The sequence below is a fragment of the Ctenocephalides felis genome, unplaced genomic scaffold (genome assembly GCF_003426905.1).
Source record: "Ctenocephalides felis isolate EL2017-DRISC unplaced genomic scaffold, ASM342690v1 CF-g0.4_SCAFFOLD_01886, whole genome shotgun sequence".
NCBI lineage: Eukaryota > Metazoa > Arthropoda > Insecta > Siphonaptera > Pulicidae > Ctenocephalides > Ctenocephalides felis.
This window is the reverse complement of record NW_020538040.1, coordinates 83,198,379-83,216,061: the sequence shown is the minus strand read 5'-3', so window position 1 is coordinate 83,216,061 and position 17,683 is coordinate 83,198,379. Positions and strand designations below refer to the sequence as shown.

At 32.8% G+C, this 17,683-nt stretch overlaps 1 protein-coding gene and 1 pseudogene across 4 annotated transcripts in view; one reads left to right on the top strand and one right to left on the bottom strand.

The window, feature by feature from the left end:
• LOC113377978 overlaps nucleotides 1-677 on the bottom strand; it is a 52,098-nt gene extending 51,421 nt beyond the window's left edge. For all 4 annotated transcript variants that reach the window (XM_026618455.1, XM_026618456.1, XM_026618454.1 and 1 more), the window contains exons 1-2: nucleotides 605-677; nucleotides 388-496 (exon numbers count right to left, since the gene is read on the bottom strand). The gene's annotated coding sequence lies outside the window, so the exon portion shown is untranslated. The remainder of the gene's footprint in view (nucleotides 1-387; nucleotides 497-604) is intronic.
• A 5,302-nt stretch (nucleotides 678-5,979) lies between these two features.
• On the top strand, nucleotides 5,980-6,915 carry LOC113375454 (annotated as a pseudogene).
• Nucleotides 6,916-17,683: the final 10,768 nt, after the last annotated feature.

Sequence of the window (17,683 nt, the reverse complement as noted above, 5' to 3'; positions counted from 1 at the left end):
TGATAGTGAATGGAAAGAGCAAGAAACAAAGCATAAAAAACAATACTTTGATATGCGTGGAATATTATATGCATCATAGTTCCGAAACTCGATTTATGAAATTAATCGTGGTTTTATGTGAAACACTTCACAATTATAATATATATATATATATACATAAATATATATATATATATATATATATATATATATATTTGTTATAATTTATTATTGTTACTCAAGATTTTAATGTCTTATTTACAAAATTGATATGTGCGAAAAAAAGAAAAAAGTTAAAATGAAAATAAAATAAAAACAGTAATACAAAAATAATAACATAAATGAACTATAATGTGACGATGTATGCCGCGTAACAATTTTAATAATGAACACATTAACATTATTTACCTTTTTATGGAATAGATGCATCATATTCTTGCACCATCGATGAAGTAAAAATTTATATTCATGAACACTTCGTTGACATATTTGACAAGCCGGCGCTCACATAAGTAAACTGGAACCAACATAGCAATTTTAATTTGAGTTAATACAATTAATATTGCACTAAATGTAATACATAATATAAAATAAATTTCAGAAATTAAGTAATGCATTTACTTACCTAGTTCAAAAAACAAAATGACCTTATGCCAACCAAAATCAAAACTGATTAAGTCAGACCCCACGTACGGCTCAGGTAAAAATAGAAAAGGACAGAGTGTTCAAAGGTCAAGTTATAAATGATACTAACGAAAATTAAAGACCAAAGATGTCAATAGTAATTTAAGTAGTATATTTATTTAAATAATATTACAGTAGACTCTCGCTTTACACGGAACTCTGGGTACACGGTTCCCATACTACACGGAGCTAAAAATCCGACAACCCTCCGACTACACGGACTTCTTATTACACGGTATTTGGTCAGCAGCCCATAAGTTCGGTGTGCAACCTATGAGTGATTCTAGTAACTTAATATCAAAAGGGTATTAATGTAAGTTTTGTTATCGACTTTTATCTTTCAGACATGCCTGATTATTTAATAGCTGCCTAGGAACACGTTTGAGCTGACAACTGTGTCGCGCCAATTTTTGAATGAGGTGTCAATGTCATACATGTCATTTTGTCCGTATTACTCCTACTTCAAGTTGTATTTTTTGGTCTCCATACAGCACGATAAAAGTGGTGCGATTTGCATAACCAACTCTGAGTCGGTTCCCATACTGCACTATGTGAGGTTCTATAGAACGCACTACGAATTAGCCTGAATTGTATGTTAAATACGAGTTTTTTATAGCACGGTCCCCATACTGCACGGTAAGCACTTGCCTCGTAAAGCGAGGGTTTACTGTATACATTTATATTATAATATTAGTTATATTCAAACAAAATACTAACTAGTAACACGTAGTAGTGATATGCATTTATCATACAAAATTTAAAATATATGTTTCGAATTGAAAATAGCTCAGTTTGAAAAAAAACTCTTTTGATATAGATTTAGAGTGAAACTCGACTCATATATCCGTACATATATATATATATATATATATATATATATATATATATATATATATATAACTTTGATTTCCTTTCGGCTTATGTTTGAGGCTATATGTTCTGAACAGAACAAAGTTCTGTCATGTTTTATGAAAATACGATTTATATGCAACAGTCTCGGGTATTATCGATTGTTGATGCAGCGCAGCGAAATATCATGTTTGTATATATATTCAAGTTTTATAATTTATTTTTAGTTTAACTTCTATTAGTTCATACATTATTTTTTAATATTTGGTTTTTGATCCTTTTTTACTGCTATGATGATTAATTGCTAAATTTGAACTTTTATTTTTATTCTAACAAGCATCTAATCAAATTTTACAAACTGGAAGTTTTACAAAATATGACAATCTACCAACCAACAAACATACTTTCTCACGCATTACTTCTCCAAACTGTATATAAACATATTGGGAAAAGAAGATTTGATTATAATTTTACATTGTGATGTGAGTTTTCTCGTGACCTAATGGTCCAAAATATAGATTCCAAATCAGACCCAAAACTAGTTTTTACATTCGCCTCGGACAGCTTGATGTCAAGTAGAAATGACAATAGTTTTTACTTGAAAATATAAATTGCTATATGTTTCCAATTGAAAAGAGACATTACCCATTGCTGCATCAATAAAAAAATGATCAGTATTACAGGAATTGTAATAATACATATATTCATCCCATAGAGATAGAGCAACGGTTTGGGTTTCCATTTATAAAGAGTCACGTCGTTTAAGAATTTTGCACAACAGCTCATATGAAGTTAAGTTCTGATTGCTTTAATAGAATAAAATAAAATAGTCTATTGTATTGTAATCTGTTGTGTAAAGAAAAACGTACTTAGGGGTTGCCGTAATGTTATGGCAAGGCTATATTATGTGCTAGTTTTCATACAAAATCGTACTAAAAACTGTCAAAGCCATGTGGTTACTGTTCAGTCAAGCGTTTTAGATAGAAAATCTAATCTAGAAAACGCACCATGTTAAAAAACGATGTTATCATAACTGCATCTTTGTGATATGGTTTAATAACAGATGAGTAAAGTTGCATTTTATGTGTAAAACGACTAATAGTACAGCAAATACATGGCATTTTGACAGTACTTAGTACCATTTTGTATGAAAATTGTTACGTAAAATAGCCTTGCCATAACATTTGTCTTCAATTTCCTTATAGTACTTCTTTATTTTTCTTTTAAAATTATCGTTATCATTGGTCATCTTAACACTTTGCCGTCCGCACGTCTTGTAAAAATTTATTTGCTTGGCGCCGGTAGTGCTAATTTGATATCACTTTGCTTGTCCCCGCCCATTCTGGATATTATCGAAAAATTACAAATTTTTAGGTCTTACTAAAGTTGACGGGTGTAACATTTTGTTATCTAAATTAAAACACCAACAGGATGGAAAGATTTCTGCCACTGGCCAAAGGACGATACTGTGCTCATGACACCACTGTGGTGTCGCCGGCTGTTGAGCGTTAGTTCGCGCGCGACACCACTGTGGTGTCGCCGGACGGCATAGTGTTAATATAGTCTGGCAATTCGTTATATATTTTGCTAGCACTCCATATGACATTTTCTCTCAAATTCTTTTTTCTATTGTGTTCAATGTGAAAATTGTTGTGTTGTCTAGTGTAGTGTTCGTGTATATCTTGATTTGTGTCTATTGTTGCACTTGTTTTAATTCGGTTAAATTTCATTTTGTGTATTAGTTTGCATTTCTCTATTTTAATTATGTTATTTAGTGAATGATTATTTGTTTCTCTCTGTACGTATTTGGTGGGTGTTAGATGTGGAAAATTATATGCTATTTTTATGGCTTTATTCATTATTCTCTGTATGTCATTTAGGTTTGCTTTAGTTGTTTGGCTCCATGTTGTTATTCCATATAAAATTATAGGTTTTATTTGCGTTTTAAAAATTAGTATTTTATTTTTTTTGCCGAAAGAGTGGATCCTTTTCAATGCCCCTGTTAATGTTCCTATCTTTCTTTATTGAATCAAGAATTTGACAATAACAGTTAACTAAACTTTTAAATCCTTATTGTATTTTAGAAAGAAGCGGGAATGGATTTTCTATAAAGAATTGACAAGACAAATTTTACTATGCAGTACGCATACCGTAACGAATTTCATGATCTGTCCTAGAACGGCTCGCTAGTGATTCGTCACTGTCGCTCGTACGCGGCCCGTGAGATCGGGGACAGAGCATGAGATTAGCCTACGCTGGTGACGCTTCACGATGCTAGACATCGCCTAGCTGAGAATCTGCGATATTTAGATAGACATATGTTAAAATAGTGCTGAATAACATTGTGCTTAAAACAATTTTTGAGATTCATATAGTAACGATAGAAGTATCTAGCATATGATATAAAACAAAAAGTAAGAAGACTAGTAGAAGAAAATTACATTTTTAAGAGTTTAATTTTTTTTTTTTTTTAATTTTAATTGCATTTTAATTAATGAAATTTTTCAATATTAATAGCGCAGGCAATGCATTTTTGCATCCCAGACTGGTCTTTTGTCTGGGTATGTCGGACTCAATACCGCCTGGGTAAAATACCGACAAAATCCTCCGCTTTGCCCTTGCTTCTGGTCTCGCACTGATTTTATACTTATCTTTCTCGCAAATTTTCTATGGCGTTCCAAGCAGCCTCAGTTATGGATGCAAGTTTGCGCGTGTGTGTGTGTGTGTGTATTTCAAACTTTTGTCGACATTCGATTCGTATTGATCAGAAGAAGTGCTGGTTAGTTTTAGGCAATGGCAGTTCCAACCGTTTCGAAGATATGAAGCAAAAAATTCTAAAATGGCAATTCCGTTTTTGAGAGAACGTAGCGTCCAATTTCAATGATTTAAATTGAGGAAATGAAGAGCTGAATAAATATTTATTGCCAAAAATGGTAATTCTGTTTTTGAGACAACGAATGTCCGATGTCAACGATTTAAAAACCATTTTATTTGTATTGACGAAATGAAGAACCGATAAATTTTTTGGGAAGGCAGGTCCGGCGGTTTCGGAAATCCAATAAAAAAATGTTATCATAACATTCCTTCTTGCTTGATTATGTATAAAATACGTCTGATTATACAGCAAATATATAGACATTTTCACAGTCTTTACTACCAAAAACCAAGAATAAAATGCCAATGGCTTAATTGCGATAGTGTTTGTGATTTAAAGCAACGTCCTAAAATGTTTAAACAAAAATTATAAATATTCATTAATTTTTCCTCTAATACGCCGCACTTTTAGGACATGCATATATTCCATATATACTTCTATTCTATAATTTATATTTATAAGTTTGACTAAAATATATCAATTAATAATTGCAATAATTTTCAATCAATCATAGACAATATTAGAATAAAATAAATTACTTAAATTACATGGCAAAAACTTCATTTTGGATATACACAGTTAAAAAATTTATCTAAATAGCCAAAACTCAATATTTATGATCAAGTCGATTTTTTACACGTATCGCGAAGTTCATGCGACACTCCTTATGACATTTTAAATTTCTTTCTGTTGCCACATTTTCTTTTTTATATTTTCACATTAATTATTTGAACGGATGGGAAATTCCAGTAAAAGATACCGTAAAATATCTCGGAATACAGCTAAACTCCAAATTGAACTGGAAGGTTCACATTAACAAGAAAAAACAGCAGATTGATGAACTATTTAAAAAACATTACTAGTTGCTGATTAAACGATTCGAACTGTCGACGAACAACAAACTAATTATTTACAAATGTATTTTCAAACCAGTGTGGTTCTATGGGATTCAACTATGGAGCACCGTCAAAAAAAAACAATATACAGATCATTCTGCGAGTGCAGAACAAGATGCGAGTACATTCCCAACTGGTTGATACACCAGGACAGCAACATGATGACAGTAAATTAAGAAATTCACAAAAATCAGAAATCTATAAGAAAAAAACTGACGAACACTCAAATTGCTTGGCACAGAAAGTATTTCCAGCAGCGCGCCCAACCAGGCTAAAAAAAATTACCAATGATTTCATAAATAGCCAATCGTAAACGCTAACATCAATATTAATAATAATAATATTATTATCATTATTATATTATTTCTAATATTGTTATTGTGATATATTTATTATTTAATGTTTTTCAAGTATTACTTTTATTTTATGATTTTATTTTATTTTAAATCATCATTTTGATGTGAATACTATCCTTTATTTTGTACTCTATTTTATTTATATTTATATTATTTAGCAATTGTAACAAATATTGTAATTAAAAAAAAACAATATTTTGATATCGTTGACAGTTAGCTGGCGTATCGCATATGTCACGATATTATCTACATTAAAAACAAACGATAGATATATAAATCAATTCACTTTGAATATTTTTTTCATACTCTGAATAATTTTTTAGTAAATAGAATTTTCATAATGGGTAGTTTATGTTCGCGAGAAATTGTTCATATTAACAATTGTAAATACAAGGTGCTCGACCGTCTCGGTGAAGGTAGCTTTAGTAAGGTGGATTTAGTTCAACATGAATTTACTAAGAAAAAATTTGCTTTGAAAACTGTAAAATGCTACAGTGAAGCCGATGAAAAAATAGCATTGAAAAAAATTGAAAATCACAAGAAAATTGATCACATCAATGTGATGAAGTTAATATATTTTGATATAAAAGTGCAGCCCGATATCGCGACTAATGCAGTCAGTGAAGTACATATGTTGATGCCTTACTTCGAGCGAGGTACGTTACAACATTATTTAGATATTAAAAAAAAACGTAAAGAATATTGTAATGAGAATGAAATCTTGACAATGTTCTTGGGTATCTGTGAAGGGGTCAGAGCCTTTCATGAAGCGAAGCCGGAACCGCTGGCTCATCATAATCTCAAGCCAGACAAAATATGTCTTCGAAAAGACATGTCTCCTGTTATAATGGACCTGGGTTCTGTTACAGAGGCCCGAGCAAAAATTGGTGGAGTGCAGGATGTACGACAGTTACAGGAACTGACCGGTGCGAGATGTTCCCTGCCTTATAAAGCCCCGGAATTACTTAATGTCGTAAGTTACTGTACGGTAGATGAAAAAACAGACATATGGAGTTTGGGATGCATTTTATACGCGATGTGCTTTTTGAAATCACCATTTGAAACAATATATGAGCGCGGCGATAGTGTAGCCCTTGCTAAGATAAGTGGGCACATATCATTTCCAGAGGAAGGTTCGTATGACGGATCAATATATAAATTAATTTCATATATTCTAAAATTAAATCCAATGGAAAGACCTCACATTCATAGTGTAATTAAAAAGACATTCCAGTTATTGGTACAATACGAAAAGAATTGTTTATATATTTGTTAAATTTTTATTATAAATTTCAAATAAAATTTTTGTTTTGAATCTAAAATTTTATGTATCTGATATATTTCTTAGTATTACTAGTCAACATTTTCAATTTTGCATCAGCTGTATCATGCTGATAATTGGAATAGATATATATCCAATGCAACTAAAATTAAGATATGAGAACGTCATAGGATATTCAATATTAACATAAAACTTAAAAAATTTTTACCTAAAGCAAACCTTACAAAGTATTATATTTTCTAAACAATATTAATATTAGTTAGATATACTATAATAAATATCACGTCTTGTATTAAAATATATTTATTGCTATATTTTATTTTAAAATGTTATACTTATTGATGTATTTTATTAAACTGAGAAGTACTAAAGCTAATAAACCTTATGCCCTAAATAGTGGTGCATACGGTATATTTTAGTTAAATTTAATTATAATTGATATCAAATGATTAGAAAACAACAGATTGTTTAAATTATAGTTGATCATGATTTTAATAATTGATTAAATTTCTAAGGAAAATATGTAAAGTTTATGGATATATTTTCAAAAAATTATAATATGTTGTGTTATTTTGTTTTTAATAATTTAATTTAAAAAGTATCATGTAATATGAAATATAAAATCCATATTTTTTCAGAAATGTTTGTATCAAATTGCTTCAATAATCAAGTGCAATCAATTACTAGTATCTCAATTTCAATCAAATGCGCCTTATATTTGATCTGAGGTAACTCAATATAAACCAAAGGTATTAAAGTTGTATGATGTATTTGAGGAACTCAGACAGATTAATATAATGTATCAAATATTTTAATCATAACGAAAAAGTTGATAGTTTCTAAAAGTGTTGAACTAAATAATGCCCTAATTTTAAGATTGATATTGTGCGACTGTCGCTAACCAATTCTATACCCTGATATTTGCAACATAGATATTTTATATCCGGACATAAAATGAGACATAAAATCAGGTTATTTCAATGTGCTTAAAACGCTGTCGGGAAATCTAGTCGGCGCCAACAATGCGGATATAGGGGTTATATGGCAATGCGAAGCGGACGCGTGCAACTTCATTTATTGTTATTTTTTACTAGGATTGCCAAATTATTGCACAAATAAATAAAAAAAATATTTTATATTGTTTTATTTCGTGCATTATTGTTACAAATATTAATTCACGCAAAAGGATATATATTAATCCACTATTTTATTTTACTTATTTATTTATGTGTTCTTATTCAATCAAGTAATAATTGTTACAATGTAAACATATAAATATATATATATATATATATATATATATAATACATTGTTTAATAATTTTGTTAATTTACCAGTTAACAAGGAGAAAAATAAATTAAATGATAATTTGAACATTTTTTTTTTTTTTTTTTAATAATTTTATTTGATCATCTATCTACAGGAGATATAAAATCAATTGCATGGCTTAGAATTTAACAAAGATAGAAAAAGCTAAGATCTGCATCCAGTGATGCAGTTCTTTACAGTGTGATATATAGATTGTACAAAACAAAAGAAAAATACAAATTAGTACATATTATTAAACCTAAAACAAGTCGTTGGGGTAATTCTTTTTAAGTCTTCTGAATTGGATTGGTTCTAGCAGCTTTCTTGCAAGGTTATTTGGGTGAAAGGTGAGCCTATTACGATACTTTAGACAAAGTCTAGGAATCTCGTCTCTAATGAAAGAGACACCCAGTTCATCATGGAGTAACCAATTTGGGGTGTATTTAGGTGCGTTGGCAATTTGCCTAAGCATTTTATTCTGGAACCTCTGTAAGATCTCTACATTTGAGTGGCTGGCTGTACCCCAGAGCTGAATCCCATAGGTCCAAATGGGTTTAAGTATTGATTTGTATATCAAAACTTTATTTGACATCGACACTTTGGATTTACGACCCAGCAACCAATATAGTTGTCTTCGCTTTTCTTCGAGTTGTTTACGCTTTTGGCAGATGTGTGTTCTCCACGTGAGTTTTCGATCCAGGTGAAGTCCCAGGTATTTAACATTATCCTTGATGGGTAGCAAATTATGGAAGAGAGTCACTGGTGGGCATGTATGTTTCCTCAGTGCAAAGGTGACGTGAGCTGATTTTTGGTTGTTGACCTTGAATCTCCAGATGCTAAGCCAGTCTTGCAGTGTATCCAGGTTTGATTGTAGGAGATGTGAAGCTAGAGCGGGATCTTCGTGGGCAGCTAGAATTGCCGTATCATCCGCAAATGTTGCTGTAACCGTATTAGTTGTAACGGGTAAGTCATGAGTATATAAAAGATATAGCAAGGGTCCAAGTACACTTCCTTGCGGGACACCGGAGCAGATAGGCCGAGTTGAAGAATTTTGATCACCTATGCTAATGAAAAAGGATCTGTTTAGTAGGTATGATTTAAGGAGAAGGAAGTATTGAGCAGGGAGTAAGGTTTTAATTTTGAAAAGAAGTCCAGTGTGCCAGACCTTGTCAAAGGCCTGGCTGACGTCAAGAAAAGCGGCAGAGCAATAGAGTTTATTTTGGAAGGAATTAGTTATATAGTTAACCACTCTATGTATTTGCTCAATAGTGGAGTGCCCACTTAAAAAGCCGAATTGATGGGTGGGAAGGATAGAGGAAGACACCATTAGGTTTTTAATTTTGCTGTGGATTAGTTTTTCAAATATTTTGGAGAGTGAAGGGAGAAGGCTGATAGGCCTGTATGACTCAGGTAAAGTTGGGTCCTTGCCTGGTTTTGGTATAAGGATTATTTTTGCTGTCTTCCAGCAGTTAGGAAAGTGGAGAGTTCTTAGAATTCCATTAAAAAGTATAGTTATGTATCTATAAGCAATAGGAGGAAGTTCTTGTAAAGGTTTAATACTAATATTGTCGATTCCAGGAGATTTGCCGGATTTTGATGAACGGATTGTGCCTATGACTTCGGAGATACTGAATTTGAGTGGTGGTTCAGTCTGGCTGCTAGTTTTTTCGGCTAATAAATTATGTATTGGGCGCTCCAGGAAAGGGTCACAAGTCGGTGGATGAGGTGTAAACACGTTCTCAAAGTGATCGGCAAAGAGATTGGCTTTATCTTGTGCGGTGCGAGCCCATAGTCCATTTTTATTAATGATAGGCGGATTGCTTTGTGTGGGACGTTTAAGTTTATTGGTAGCCCTCCAAAGAGATTTGTCAGTAGTAGAAAGGTTTATTAAAAAATTTTCCATTTTTTGATTGTGCCAGTCAGACAGTATATGTTTGATTTCTCTAGAGGCTTTGTTTAGATTATGTTTATCGGCTGGAGATCTTGTACATTGCCAGATTTTGCGGAGTTTTCTCTTCTGGGCTATAAGTTTCTTAATGTAAATAGGACAAACAGGCGTAGTAAAAGTCTGGGATTTTGGAGTGGAAAAGGTTGCTGCTTCTGTAATTATTTTGTTGAAGTTGTACACTGCTGCTTCTATATCATCGTGAGTTTTTAGAGGAACGTTGCAATGTAAGCAATCAGCAATGTAATTCTGAAAGGTAAACCAGTTTGTGCTGTTATTTATTAAGTACCTATTATTTAATTGGACAGGAGACAGGGAGTTATATGAAATGATGACTGGTGAGTGGTCCGAAGAAAGATCAAGACTTGATTTAGCTGAAATGTGGTGAGGTTGGATGCCTTTTGTGATGCAGAAGTCGAGGAGGTCAGGTGTTTTGTATGTATCGCTGGGCCAGTAGGTTGGTTCGCCAGACGATACGTGTAGTAGGTTATTGTCCAGGATAGAGAGGTAAAGCTGCCGGCCTCGCGTAGTGGTTAGTCTTGAGCCCCAGAAGATGTGTTTAGCATTGTAGTCTCCACCTGCAATGAACTTGGGTCCCAAGAAGTTGAAGAAATTGTTGAACTGCTCACTCGAGATTTTATGTTTAGGAGGACAGTAGATTGCGGCTAGGGTAAGTTTATTTGAAGGATGATCAATGGTAACGCAGCAGGCTTGAAGATAGTTTGTGCAATAGTGCTGCGATTCATGATGTTTTATGTTTGATTTGATTAATATTGCACATCCACCGTGTGCGGTACCATCCGGATGATTGATTGTGTACGTCGAAAAACCGGGAAGTTTGAGGTAGCTGCTAGAAGTAAAGTGTGTTTCTGAGATCAGAATAACATCCAAGCTGTGAAGTTGGATGAACATTTGCAATTCCCGTTTGTGTTGTGCCAAGCCGTTGGCATTCCAGACTGCAATTTGAAGGAAGTGTTGCATTACTTGAGTTTAGCTACGACGGCGGTTAATAAGTTCATGACTGTGTTTAATTGCTCCGCTAAAGTTTTAACTATAGATTTTAACTCTGTTATGTCGTTAGCTTGCTGATGATGGTTGATAGCTTCGGTATTGTTTATATCCTGTTGTAGTTGGCTATTTTGACGAGCAGTTACAGCGAACGAGATTCCGGTTTTAACTGTGTTTGAAGTGATAGGATTAGAGGAGGAAGGAGGATTTGTTTGTTTAGGACGCAGGGGAGGATATCTGCGAGAGTACATTTCCTGATAGACTTTGCATCCTTTGTAATTGGCTGTATGGCCTTCATTGCATAGGACACACTTTACGTTTTTATTGGTACGATCGGTCCAACTGCAGTCTTTTGTGAGATGATCGCCGGCACATTTCACGCAGCGCGGTTTCAGATTACAGTAAGTTCTAGTATGACCGTATCTTTGGCAATTAACACATTGGACTATTGATTTACTTGGATTTTTAGGCTCGATGTTCACTTTAGTTCGGCAAATAAATTCGATTTTGTAAATTTCTTTGTTGTTGGGATTTTGTTCCAATTCGACAAGAAACATGTGCATAGGAGCCTTAGTAAACCTGTGTTTCATGTTAGTGATTCGCATTACTTTGTGACCATGAGTTGTAATTTCTGTGGCGATATCTTCAATTTCTGTGCTGGAGTGTAAGTTCCGAACGATGACCTTAAACGAACGTGCCGATTTGCACTGAAATGAATACATTTCGGTATTTTTTTCTTTTAGTAATTTCAGAATTTTATTATAAGTTTCAGCGTCTGAGAGGGTGACTTTGACCTGCGTATTATTGATTAATTGTATATTATATTTTCCTGGCGCATTTACACTTAATAATTCTGTGAGGGGATTGATATTTTCGACACCATGAACAAAGATCGGTGGGGGTTTTGGAATAGGAGCAGCGGTATTCACTGTTTGTTCTGGCTGTATGTTATTTAAAACATTGTAGATATTGTTCGATGTTGAATGCAGCCAGTAGTTACTTTCTAGCTTTTTTGACACAGAATTACCTTCAGAGCTGCAGTCGGAATTATTTCTTTTGTGTTTTCTGTTGTTAACCGTAGTCCAACCTTCCTTGGAAGTAGAGGGAATTGGCAGCGGTACATTACTGTCAGTTTCCATTACGTTAGTTTTATTATTAATTGTGGATTCTTGATTACACTCCGGTTGTACATTATTAACACAGTTCACTTGTTTTGCGACAAATTCAGAATTAGTTGTAGAAGTGTCATTTAAAATTTCAATGGTTTCGACAAGCGGTATAGCGAGCGATATACCTGAGTCCCCCGGCTGGGGACTCGCCATAGTTAATCCGGTCGACGAACAATACACTGGTGTGTTATGACTCACGCACTGTTAGATAACACTGATAAGAATTAAATATTTTTATTTGCGTGCCCGAAGTGACCTGTACGAAGGTTGAATTCGAACTGTTGATAATTTGAACATTTGTCTACATAGAAATACTGAAATACTGTTCTTAAAAACGATGGATTAGTCCTAAAATCAAATCGTACAAGAAAAAAGCGAGTGTCACAATCGTTTACACCCGAAAAATGATTGTGACAGGCATAAAAACAGATTAAAAAACAAAAGGTATTAATATTGAAATAGTTTATAACAACGACTATTGTTAGAAAAATGTAACACAATAAACATCATTCAAATAAAGCTTATGAATACAACATAACTTTGAACAGAGTCAACAAAAATTCTTTGTATTTTTTTTCCTGGTATTGAATTTTTCTTTTTTATTGAAGGCAGGTCCAACTGTTACGGAGATACGGAGCAAAGAGTGCATAAAATACAAATTGATTTTTTGAGAGAACGGAGTATTCGATTTGAATGACCTAAAAACATTCGATTTGTAATGATTAGGAGAAGAGGTGATTAGTTTTTGGCAAAGGCAGGTCCAGCCATTTCAAAGATAAAGAGCTAAATGTGCAAAAAAATGTAGTTTGAATGATTCAAAAAACTTTCTGCTTATTTTAATAAAATAATTGCTTATGGAAAAAAAAATTGTTTGATTTTTTCAAAAAAATGTTTATTTTTTTCTCAATTTTTTTTGTTTATCGAAAATAACTCGGATTTTAATTTTAAATCTGACTAAAGTTCTAATATAATTTAAACAAAGAATTTCAACTTTGCAATTCAGTTTATAACATTTATAATAATCTATTTGAAAACATTTAATATTCCTCTAACATTTCGTTACGGTATGGAAAGTTCTAGCAATTTGCCTTAACGATGCCATACACCTCTAGTTAGAATATAATTTTAAAAAAATTGAAAAAAAAAACTATGGATATGACAGTCACAATAAGTTTTCTTTAATTTTTGCATCTAGAACTAATAATCTGAAAGTAAATTTTATTGCTTGTTAGAAACATCTAATGGTGTAATCGGATCTTGGCACAATAACTGTAGATAAATATTCATAATTGATAAAAGATAATGACTATATCAAAATTCACTTAGGCTTTTTGCACACCGCATCAATTTCCTCAACCGACAATCGGATAAGAATTGGTTTTGTATGGAAAATTTGAAATATCGCTGTTTACGTTCATACGATTTCGTTTTCTTGATCCGACACAAACCGTAGAATGCGATTACATTTATCGAATATTTCTTTTCGAGAATTCAGAGTTATATGCGGATTTCGCATAAACTGTTATTGTTAACTCTGATTTTATTTAGTTTTTCAATAGCCAGATTAAATATTTTGAATTAAATAACTATTACAGTTCTATTTTTTTATTAATTGAAACAGCGATCAGAACTTATAAGTCCTATAAGCTGTTGTAATGAGTTATCTTAGCTTTATAGATTGCAACTCAAGGGTTAACTTAAGTTTATTTAATTATTGTCAAAGTAATAATTTCTAATTTTATGCAGCTATAACAGGTAAGGACTATTTTAACTTGAAAAATTAAAGTTGTAAGTTGTAAGGACGTAGCTCTAACTACTAGGCCAGGAGACTCACGATTTCAAATGGCATTTAAACAATTTAATTTGAAAAATAATAAATAATGTTTTTCTTAAAAAAATTGAGATTTATTAGCTATTAATAATACAAACATTTAAATAAATATATAAAAAGGTGAGTACATACTGTTATACATATTGTTATATGTAATTAACTTTCTGTAGGGTAAGTTATAGCAATCACTAAAAAATCTAAAATACAAATTTTTGCATATATTTACGTTTGAAAGCCTTCTGAACTATTTAGCATACCTTATAAAGAATGAATGTATGCGTGTGGATGTGCGTGTATGCCTGTGTATAGTAAGTATGTATGTATGTGCGGATACAAATATTTGTCGACGATTTCGAGAGCACGAATCAACCAATTTGAATAAATTAAAAAAATATTCAATATTTATTAACGTGGAGACATGTTGATTAGATTTGGCTATAAGGCAGGTCTAGCCCTTTTGAAGATACGGAGCTGATTCGAATGATTCAAAAAGCATTTTAATTGTATTGACGGAATTAAGAAATCACAAAATTTTTAAGAGGGCAGTTTCGGTGGTTGCCAATATCCAATAGAACTAGTGGGGCGCATGGCATCGTGGCTTAAGGCAAATTGCTGAAACTTCCCGTGAAAAAAAGACTTTTTGAATAAAAGTGTATTTTGGAATATTTTGGAAATTCTGAACTTTTTTTCAAAGCAATCGTACTGCTTTAACTGCATAGAGACGACATATCGAAGCGCCGCGTCGCCGTCTAACAGATAGGCATTGGTACGGAACTTATAGGAATGTAAACAAAATTTATACTTATTGTTAAAATATCTGATAATTTGATGTGCATATGTCTAATAATCATTTTTGACCGCCAGATGGCTTTTTTAAATTTTTTTGACTAGATCTCCGTAACCGCTAGACCTGCCTTCATGAAAATTTGATCACTTTTTCATCTTGTTTGCCCCATATCTGCGAAACGGCTAAACCTGCCTTTGCCAAAAACTAATCAGTACGTTTTCTTATCAATACGAATCGAATGTTTTTTGAATTATTCAAATCGCTTCATCTGTGTTCCCGAAATCGTCGACGAAATTTGTATCCGCACACACATACATACACGCACACACACACACACTTACATACATTTTTTCTAAGGTATGCCAAAATGTTCAGCAAGTTTTGAAACGTTAAGATATATAAAAATTTTCATTTTCCATTTTTTTGCGATTACTATAACTTGCCCTACGGGAAGTTAAAAAAGTTCAAACTTTCCAGAAAAATATATTTTTTCAAAATTTTCAAAAAACTTAAAACTTTTAAATTTTTTAAATAAAAGTACTGGAAGTTGCACTACTAGTTCAATTTAATTTTATTATTGCGATATCGATATGTGTAAAAAGTAGTATAGTGTGGCAAAAGTATTAAGGTAAATTCTTTTGGCGTGTGGAAGTACGAGTATAAAACTTAAGTGCATGGACAATGCAATTTGATTTTATAGTACTGCGCGTGCATTTAAAGTAAATCTAGCAGTACATACAATAAAAAAACATTGAATTAAATCGTATCTTGATCATATTCATTAAATTAGTACATCAGTTTCAAATCAAGACATACTACACCTACTCGACAAAGTAAACATGTTAAGGCATTTTATGCGGATAAACCAGCGGATAACATTTTTACGATACAGCCCATTGATTTATGTGCCGCTAAGAGTATTCATATTCATGTCGTGATCATCAGACTGATCCCTCTGGTTTCAGTCTTAATATTCTTTAGTTCATGCTGCAGCAACCCATTCCAGGGCCACGCGTCACATGACAACACGGAGCGCAACTTCTGACAGAGCTGTGATTTATGAACGCACTGATGTCAGATAGAGGATAGAGGATAGAGGTGCACACACATTCGCCGTGCGCCCACTATCACCGCTGCCGGCGGACCGAACGCGCGGGACAAATCCCTGCTTTTGCATGCTGTCCAGCTCACGGCGAACGAGGGGGTCGAACGCGCTAAGTATATAAGATTACGGCGATATAATAAATGATACTTTTACCGAATATTTGCTCAAAATTACACATAGCTAAGTGAGTAACGACTAGTCACTACTGTGTGAAATACCTTACACGCATAAAATCAGTAAACATGTGACATGTGATGTATGTACATGGAACGGAACTTTGAGCAAACAGATTTTTAAAAGTAAAACTTCTTTAAGCGCGACTAGGATGTAAATCCGTAGAAATGCAACGGAAGTGCGTTACGGCATATAAGATAAGAGTCGAGTGCCAATGATTCGTCATTTGCTCTCGATGACATATCAGTTCTATACGGGTCGAATGTGATTAGTCGTCGCGTATGTGAATAGAGATCTGTCGCTGTACGCGTACCGGCGTCAACGTTGTATGCGTACCGATATCAACAAGGAAATCAGCATAGATAAATAAACATTTTAAAGTTATATCGTAGTATAAATCTTGATTTAATGATGCTTGAATCAGAAGAATATTTTACCCTGTCCCCCGTAAATAATTATAATGAAAATAATAAAACAAATGCAGCATATGCGCCGTGTATGAAACATAAGTTTATTGAAATAATTTCTATATTATTCGTAGTTTCTATAAATCTTTGAAGTTATTGGAATGGAAAATATTTTTTAGGCAAAACGGATGTTACAGCTGTTCAAAGAATGAGATTATATCACCAGCAAAAAAGTAAAAAGAAATTTTTCAAACACAATTATTGCATGATGAGTGAAGTTGCAAAAATAATATTTGTTTAGGCGTTGTTTAACATAATCCACTGTGTGAACAAATATTATAGAAGTTATTAATCAGCAATTATTTTATTTCTTTAATGAAGGTTCATTACTCATTCCCGTATGGTCGTTACAGTAAGGGGGCGAAAATCAAAAATGAAAATTTTTGCATATACACCTAAGTCTGTTTTTACACGGAGATTGGTTCCAGAAAAATCCGTGTAAAAAAAACGTGTAAAAAAAGACATTGATCTTATACAAAAATGGGTGATTTGTTCCTAATTTCTAAAACACATTAAAATTGGTGAAAAATAAGTATTTTTAAGAACAAGAATTAAATTAGTGCTATTCACATTTGCTTTGACCAGTAATAATTGTTTGTACGCGCTAAAGGGGAATTCACTTAAATCTTTAAGCTAGTGTTCGCAAACTATCGATACTATCGATGGTTTCGGACTTTTTTCTTTCATAAATACTTTTTTGTGATATGAACATACTTCGCAAAAATTTAATTTGACAAAAAAAAATTAGGTACATAAAATTTCAAATCGTGCTAAATGGAATAAATTCGTGTAAAAAAATTAAGAATATTCAATTTTCAAACCGTGTTATATCAAAACCGTGTACAAAAAGACCGTGTAAAAACCGTTAGGTGTATTCACATTTTGAAGGTTTCTGAACATTTTGGCATACCTCACAATCAGAAAAAATGAATGTGTGTGTGTTTTGTATCGAAAAATTCCAGATTTTA